Source organism: Pteropus alecto, unplaced genomic scaffold (assembly GCF_000325575.1).
Source record: "Pteropus alecto unplaced genomic scaffold, ASM32557v1 scaffold248, whole genome shotgun sequence".
NCBI lineage: Eukaryota > Metazoa > Chordata > Mammalia > Chiroptera > Pteropodidae > Pteropus > Pteropus alecto.
Window position 1 is genome coordinate 571147 of NW_006441067.1, and position 7743 is coordinate 578889.

Consider the following 7743-nt stretch of genomic DNA (forward strand, 5'->3'; position numbering starts at 1 on the left):
AATTAGAGCCAGGCAGAGCTGAAAGGGGTCTTTCAGATAGATGATCTAGTCCAACCTACTCATTTTACAGATGAAGAGACTCCATTAAAAGGTTGACTTTCTTTCTGGTTTTGTTTCAAGTCCTTTAAGCAAGAACAGTAGACCCTCATGATAAGACAGTTCATTTTGCAGTGCAGATATATTTGGAAAAACCCTGGGTTAGATCACGGGCCCCCAAAGAGTTGGCCCAGACAAAGAGCCTGATATAACCCAGTTGGCTTCTAAGGCCTTCCTGCTTTGATCATTCCCTATGATGATGTGACATTTGGAGCTGCAGCAGCCTTTTGTGACCTGAAGTGATAAGCCTAAGGACATAAAGCTCACACACTGAGGGTGACAGAATAAAACGATAGAAAGAGCATGGGTCCTTAATGACATAATTGAACTGCCAAACCAACCCTAAAATTGCCTATGCTCAGATCTCTTGGTGAGAAAATCACATTCTTCTATTGTTGAAATTCTTTAAGTTGGATATTCTGTTACTCATAGCCTCCCAAATCCAAATTTATAAACCCTGTGACCTATTAATTATTCTCTGCCTAGGTGCCTTTATTGGTAAAATAGAGACAATATATGCACTTGTATTTTACAAAAGTACACAGATTTTTATATTTTACTTCTGTCATCTAATATTCTGTCGTGGGAGTCTCTTGTGTCGTTTAAAATTGTTCTAAAAAGCACACTCTTTGATGGCTACGGAGATGTCTATCACATGATTTTCTCCAAATGCCCCTATTGTTGAGCATTTACATTGTTAGAAAATTATCTTTTATGTAAGGACAAATTGTAATGAATCGTCATCGTGCATGAATTTTTGTATCTTTAAATATTTTCTGAGGATAAATTCCTAGAAATAGAAATACTGTGTCACGTTTTTAATATCGGTTGCCACCTTGTCTCCCCTCTGCCCCCCACAGACTTGACATTGCTATTAAAATTGTACAAGAGCGTGAAATATTTTTTAAAATAAGTAATGCATTTATATGGTTCTAAATTCAAAGTGTACCCTGGAAAGTTTTTCTCCCCTCCCTGTGCCCTAGCCACCCAGTTCCTCTCCCCAACGTTTCTGGGAAAAGTTCCCAAATATATTCTAAGCATATATGGGGCCCTGGCAGGAAACAGATGGTACAGTCGAATTAATCAATTTCAGGAAAAGGGTTACTTATAAAGTGAAGTGGGCTATTGCGAAGCCTGACTGAACAGTGTAATACCCTGGAACCAGTAATAGGGGCCTCCTAGAACTAAAGGGGTGGGGGATACTGGACTTGGAGGCAGAAAGGGAGCCAGCTGACTGAGAGATCTGACCTTCAGCAGAGGAATGCAGCCACACCATGGCAATCCCATAGGGAGGGGCTGGGTGAATGAACCCTCTGAGTTCACTGCTCTCCTGTTCCTGCTCCACTGTGGTAGAAACTAGAGGGGCAAGGGAGCCTACTCCCGTTATACCCTTTGGTACTAGGGAGCCTGAGTTTGAGGCAGCATCTTGTACTTAAAGTGTTGGCATGCAGAGGACTGCCTCACCGAGTTTCTCAAAGGTAGTGCTGCTCTTCTTACCAGGGCACCCCTTATTTCTTCGATGAAGGAAGTGTCCTGTGGGCCCTCCCAGAGAAAAGCCGTGGTTCTCCAGTTCCACATTTTAATCCATTCCTACGTTCTCACTCTCTCGCCTTGTGACCACTTCTCAGCGCTCTGTCAGGCAGTTCCAGAACGTCTGCAATAGACCATTGATGCGTCTGCCCAAGCTTCAAGAAGTCATCCCAGCAATGGAATTTAGACTGGTCCCAGGGGTCCTTGTCAGGAGTTAAACTCCAAGTCATGGGAGAGTGCTCTAGTGACAATAAGTTTTTTTCCATCTAGTCTTATGACCCACTCGGGTGGTCCACTCTCACTGGTCCTAATTGTCACACCTAGGATTCTTTGGACAGCAGAACCCAATTCAATGCTCAAATCCTAATGCGTTATTGAGGGGGGCGGGTTGCTTGGGGCTGTCCAGGTTTTAACACTGATTGTCCCACATCCTGGCAATCCCTCAGTCCTAGACAAACCTGGACAATCCATCACTGTAATTGAGAGGTACAATTAAGAATGAGGGAAAAGGGGCAGCAAGGCGAGGAAGCAGGAAAAGCAAATACAAAGTGATGTATTAACAAGCCGGCCAGACCTTCAAGAGAAAAATATAGTTGATTGCTTGGTCATGTGACTTATCTCCAGACAGGCTGCACCAAGCCGCTGTTCCAGGGAACAGTCTGTTGGAAAGAGGATAGAGGAGGGATGGGTCTGCCGATTTCTTTCTGTCTCATGTCTCTCACTGGTCAAAGTTTTGCCATGTGGAGTGTTAAACTCTCTGCAACTCTGGGCTCTGTCACCTAACCTTTCAGAAGGGCTGTGAGGGAAGCCACAGCGCATACTTCCTGCTGCAGTACAGTAAGTTCTCACTTAATGTCATCGATAGATTCTTGGAATTGCAACGAAACAACATATAATGAAACCAGTTTCACCATAGACTAATTGATATAAACAAGAGTTAAGTTCCTACGGCATCTCATCGATATTATGACAAAACGATGTTGAATGAAATGATGTTATTCAAGGGCCCGCTGTACTTCTGAGTCTGTGGTTCTGGTTAGATCAGGCCTCTGGGCACTGGAGCTCCATAGCTCCCACTGCAATGGGTGTAGGGGGCCAAAACCTGGCCCTCACCCTAGGGCTGATAAAAGAGCTGGCAATGGTGAAGGTGAGGCAGGTGAGGACCTGGAAGGCAGGTGTTGGTAGAGCAAATCTGGGGAGATCTATAAATGGGGTACAACACAATAGATATATGTTCATTGTAGATTTGTCAATGTTTGTTAATATTTTGAACTGGTGTGAAGGTAGCATAACATAGTGGTTACTGCTTGCAATCTACAGTCAGACTTGGATTTGAATCTCAGCTCTGCTGCTTATCAGCAGTATCACTGGGCAAATTACTTAAACTCATATGTAAAATGGGGGATCACAATAGTGCCTTCTTCATATGTTTGTTATGAGGAGCAAAGCAGATGAGACCTATAAGGTGATTGTGAGTGCTTGACATGCAGAAAGTATTTAGCAAGTGGTGGTGATTATTACTATTAATTGGCAGCAGTACTTCTAAAGGCATATTACATAGCCACTTACCTTGGCAAAATTTCATTTAGATTTTCTTTTATTTCATTTATTAAGATTAATAATAATAACTACAACCACTTTCTGAATATTATCTATGTATCAGGAACTATGCATTCAAATTTCAACTCCATATCACACTCTGAGGAAGGTGTCCTCATTTTCCAAAGAGTAACCCAACGTTTAGAGAGTTATGCAACTTCCCCACGTCTCCCAGGCTATAAGTAGCTGAAAGACCTTTTGAAAATTTACTTACATTTTATATCAGTCAAGGTCCCTGTAGAAAATGTATGGCACATTGAAACTGGATAATTGAGGAATGCTTAAAAAACTGTGGGTAGAACAACCAATATTGTGTTCGCCTATGTTTTTTGGTTAGATCAAGGTTTATGGAAACCAATAAAGATGGTGCAGAACCCTAGGGTTAGCAACAACTGAAAGCTGTAATCACCCCTAGTTCCTTAAAAGGTGGCTGGAGAAAGAGACTGACAAATATATGCAGGACAGGCTATTTTGTGTACCTAATTACTAGGTGACCTCTGAAGTGGAGGATCTCTGATAGGCATTTATGGGGATATAAATAGCTTCAAACTTTCTTTCCATTCTGAGAAATCCATTTATATACCTCTCCCCTGTCTTCCTTGTCATCAATTTTTCAATCTTATTCTTCCTAAGTTTCTCAACGGCCAGACAAGTTATTAGTTAATCATCTCGAATTAGTATAGATCCTTATTTTAGGCCATCTCTCCTGCTAAAGAAAGTGGACAACCAGATTAATAACCTGAAGTTGGGTCCTCTAGGTGGATTCCTCTTCACCAATGTCTTTCAAGGCCACTCATGTATAGGCGGCTATTGACTTCTAGCTGATGCTAGCATGCTATGAAGATCTATCTATGAATCAGGCCTGAGTTTTACTTGTTTCATTAACTAGTCAGAGGGAACTCTTTATGAAACTGTAAGTGTAGATGAAAGGCAATATGGTAAAGTAGTAGGAGCAGTTACCATGTCAGAATGAGGCACCAACTTGAGTAGTTTATTTGTGCCTTTTCTAGACTTGCTTGGGTTCAGTCTTGTTTATACCATTTCTGTTTTACAATGGAATGCTGCTGGGCAATTTAGTTTTATGATAATGTGGGTAAGATGACACCCAGTTCATGGTCGGGCACTCATTAGTAGCAAGGGCTTGGTAGCAAGCCAGGTATTGCTTTTCAAATGGAGAATTGTTGGTAGAAGTTTCTCCTATTGAGACCTGCCCGAAGCTCCATGTGGTTCTGCTGTCTGCTGTCTGCCCCTACCAGATACTTCTGATACTGTTGAGAGACAAGGCCCAAGAGACTAGCACTACAGCCTGGACCTCCCACAGAGTCTTATCTTGCTCTTGGCCCTACTTAATGGATTCAAGAACAATGACCAAATGTAGTCCGCGTTTATTTTGAAATCACTGTGCCTCTTTCATTGTGGTAGGTTGTATAAGAAGCAGCAGCTTATCTCTTTTAGAGATGATTTCCCAACATGCTCAAGACCACTGGACCCCTAGAAACCTAAATGATACAGTAGGTCACTGAATCTTCTTGATCTCTCACACTCTGGGATGCATATATCTTACTATTTACATAGTTACTTACTATGTCTACTACCTGTTCACTGGGTCCAGTTACTGTCATGATTATACTGTGTCAGCACGCTACTCTATGGGAAATGATCAAGGACTGCTCAGGCTTTATTATGGCAGAGAACAAGAGAGCCAACATAACCTCTAGTATACTCAGTTATATTGCTGTCTGTGCATGTGAAGGCAAACAGCTTCTGATTATGTCTGCTGATAGAGATAGGTTAAACAATTTTGTTAAGTCACGAGCTACAAACCAGGTGCCAAAGTTTCTATTTACTTGGCCATAAACAGGACTATATCCAGAACCACAGCTGTGATTAGAATCATCTGATTAAAGAGGGTCTGGAGGGTCTGCCTCCTCCAGTGAGAGGGGTTCAGGGAAATTTGGCGTTCAAAATTCTCAGTCTTATCATCTCTGTCTATCCAAATGTCCCTATTTTATTTCTCAAGATCCCATTAATATCTGTGAGCTTAGTTCTCAACCATACATGCCCTGTGATGTCAGGAGGTGAACAACTACTTTAGCTGCCTTCAAGGCTTTCTTATTTTGCACCTGTGTCCTGAGTTAAAAAACAAACTTTCAATTTATTCTCCCTTCCACATACTTTTTCTAGGATAATTAAAAACATCAGCCGGTGTACGCCCATGCCACCCTGAACAAGCCCGATCCCGTCTGATCTCGGAAGCTAAGCAGGGTCAGGCCTGATTAGTACTTGGATAGGAGACCACCTAGGAAGACCAGGTGCTGTAGGCATAAAAAATAAAAAAATAAGGGATTGTAAGCTGACAAGGTCCTTGCAATCTGTGAGGTCAACCAAGGGTTGCCTCGCCTAAAAATAAATAAATAAATAATAAAAATATCAGCTGACCTGTAATCTTTATAATCACTATTATTGCATGGTGACCAAACTCTACAGTTATTTGCTCTCAAAAAACCTTTTCCTCCACCTGTATTGTGTGATCATTTGAGTTATTGTTATGTCACTGAATTTACGAGGATTTCCAGTGTCTCAAGGAAGTTAGCTACATACTCCTCGACTTTGTGATCCATTATATCCCAGAATTCCATTTTAGTCTTCTGTGTCCAATTTAGTCTTCTGGGACCAATTCTGGTATCAATTACTATATCATTCAAGGTCCCAATGTGAACCGAATAGCACATTCAAATTGAATAATTGAGGTGAGTTAATGAAGAAGCCATTTACAAAGATGTGGGTAGGGTTTAGAGAAGGGATGGTAGAATACTCCAGGGCCAGCAACAGCATGAAGGAGCAAATGGAGGGAAGTGTTACCAGAATCAGGTAGAGCAGTTGTGTGGAAAGGACTCCTAGGCAGAACCTGTGACCTTTGATAGGATATGGGCAACCAGTAGTACAGCAGGGAGAAGTAAATACCCTGACCTCACACTCCTCCTACCTTCCAATAGCCTGATAATGCTCCTATTGACTGAACCCAATCTTTTTTTTTTTTTTTTAACTCTTACAGCACCTGGTCTTCCTAGGAGGTCTCCCATTCAAGTACTAACCAGGCCCAATCCGAGATCAGACAGGATTAGGCTTGTTCAGGGTGGCACGGCCATAGACTGAACCCAATTTTAAACCAGAAGATGAGTTAGTTCAGCCTTGGGAGCACAGAACAAAATGTTGATAGGTGGAGAGGGGGTTGGAGGATCAAATGAAAATAACTCTAAATCCTGTGCTTCTCATCACTGTATATGAAGATACTAGCCTGAATCTGTTGTTTGTAGTATCTATAGAAATAGGAAATCTAGAATTTCATTATTATTTTGTTTCATCATTCCAGGATCTCATTATTCCTATTGAGATTAGGAAACCATCCAGATGACAGTGACCACAAAGAGTTTCAAGGATGGCAATACTTATGTTTATTCATTTTTAAGTCATATGTATTTCACGTAATTTTGATGTATTAAAAATATTTAAATAAGAAAATTATAATATTAAGAACACAAGTGCCAACACAGCCTTTTATTCATTTTATGACCGTTCAGTCATTTCTTCAATAAATTCCAATCGAACTGACTGTTGCCAACAAACCAATAATCAAAACAAACAAAATTCATGAATTTCACATTCTGGAGAGAGAGTCAGACATGTCAGAGAAGAAGGCAGAAAGTAGATTATACAGTAAGGAGTTTGTATTTTATTTGTTGTACAATATAAAGTCATTGGAGCATTTAAGCAAGGGAATAATATGATCCGATACATTTTGAATGTTTTTATAAGATCATTTTGGCTGTTGTCTGGAGAAAAGACTATGGTGGAGAAAGGGTGGAAATGGGATCCATGTAGGATCCTACTGTAATAACTTAGAAAAGAACTGATGGTGTTTTGAAATAATAGTTAAGAGAGGGAGCAGAAAGAAGAGGATTCACATGTGATATATTTTGGACATAGGGCTAACACAATTTGCTGATGGATTGCATCTAAAGAGAAAGAGAAAGGAAACAATTAAGGACAACTTCTAGCCTCTTGTCTGGTCAACTGGATGATTAGAGATACCAGTAATAAATACTAGGAAAGCTGTGGGAAGGGAATGCTGGCAGTTCAGGATGACACAACTAGAGTCCTATTTTGGACATGTTAGGTTTAATATCCATGTGGAGATGTTTAGTAGGTAGGTGGCTATAGGAACCTGGTATCTAGAAGAGAGGGCAGGGTTGAAGATGTAAATATGGGAGTCATGAGTGTATAGATGGCATTTAAAGTTATGGGACAGGATGAGTTATGCAGGGAAATTGTATAAAATAGAGAAGAAGACCAAGAAACTCAACCTTTAGAAACTAAGAAGAGGCAGAGCCATTAAGGAGACAGGGGTGAGAGTGGTAGGTCAGAGGAGTTTGACATTCCAGAATCAGGTTCAGGAAAGTGAAGAGAACAGAAATCCAATTGGAGATTAAAAATATTTAGGAGAAAGGAAGTGGGGAC

The 7743-nt window shown here is 40.8% G+C and overlaps 1 pseudogene; it reads left to right on the plus strand.

Moving 5' to 3' along the window:
- The first annotated feature begins 5430 nt into the window (after positions 1–5430).
- On the plus strand, positions 5431–5549 carry LOC112484948 (annotated as a pseudogene).
- Positions 5550–7743: the final 2194 nt, after the last annotated feature.